Raw genomic sequence first — 810 nt, forward strand, 5'->3', positions numbered from 1 at the left:
AAATTAATATTAGTTAAATAATTAATATAATTATTTATTTTCTTAAATCTTTAATTTTATTCATAATTTATACTTTTATTATTAACCTACGGTTTTTGGAGTATATTTTTCAACTATAGTCAAATAAACCATTTTAAAAGAATATTTTTACTATCTTTATATGAGTGACCGTTTTTATAATACGACTTTAGTTTTATGCATGCCTTATTTTTTAATACAAAACTGGATAAAGTATCGTTGCAAATTGTACAAAGAACTGCTGATGCAATACGAATGGAGCATTTTGGATTTTTATCATGTATTTTAAATAGTAAAATATAGATAGAAAAGCAGAGTTTTGTAGAACAAAATAAATTATATTTAAATTCTTTTAGCATCCATATATCATTGCATGATAAGTAGGAAATCAATTATTCATGTACGTTTCATTTTCTTGGGCATCAATTATGAGAATTAGTTTCTCTGCCTTCTCAGATACAGGTACTCTTGAGATTTTGTATTGCATAAAAGTATTGCTTTTAAGGAAACATATGTTTTTTTTTCCATCCTAGATAAGTTTATTAGGTTATTCTAGTTTAAATATTTTTTTTTTAAATTATGAATGAGACTCAAATTCGAGATCTTTAGATGGAAAAAGAGACTATATCAGTTAAACTACAAATCATTAAATTTATAACTCGTTGGCCAGCCATTACTATGTTATTGATGTGTGAGTTTGAATTTTTTATAAAAATTTTTGAAATACCTGTTATTTTGACGATACATATATTTATTTAGCTAAGTAATGTCAAAAGCTTATTGGAAAACTCT

The 810-nt window shown here is 24.0% G+C and overlaps 1 long non-coding RNA gene across 1 annotated transcript in view; it reads right to left on the reverse strand.

Moving 5' to 3' along the window:
* Positions 1 to 810, reverse strand: part of LOC110266452 — a 10,894-nt gene that overhangs the window by 851 nt on the left and 9,233 nt on the right. The window lies entirely within an intron of this gene.

Source organism: Arachis ipaensis, chromosome B09 (assembly GCF_000816755.2).
Source record: "Arachis ipaensis cultivar K30076 chromosome B09, Araip1.1, whole genome shotgun sequence".
NCBI classification, from domain to species: domain Eukaryota; kingdom Viridiplantae; phylum Streptophyta; class Magnoliopsida; order Fabales; family Fabaceae; genus Arachis; species Arachis ipaensis.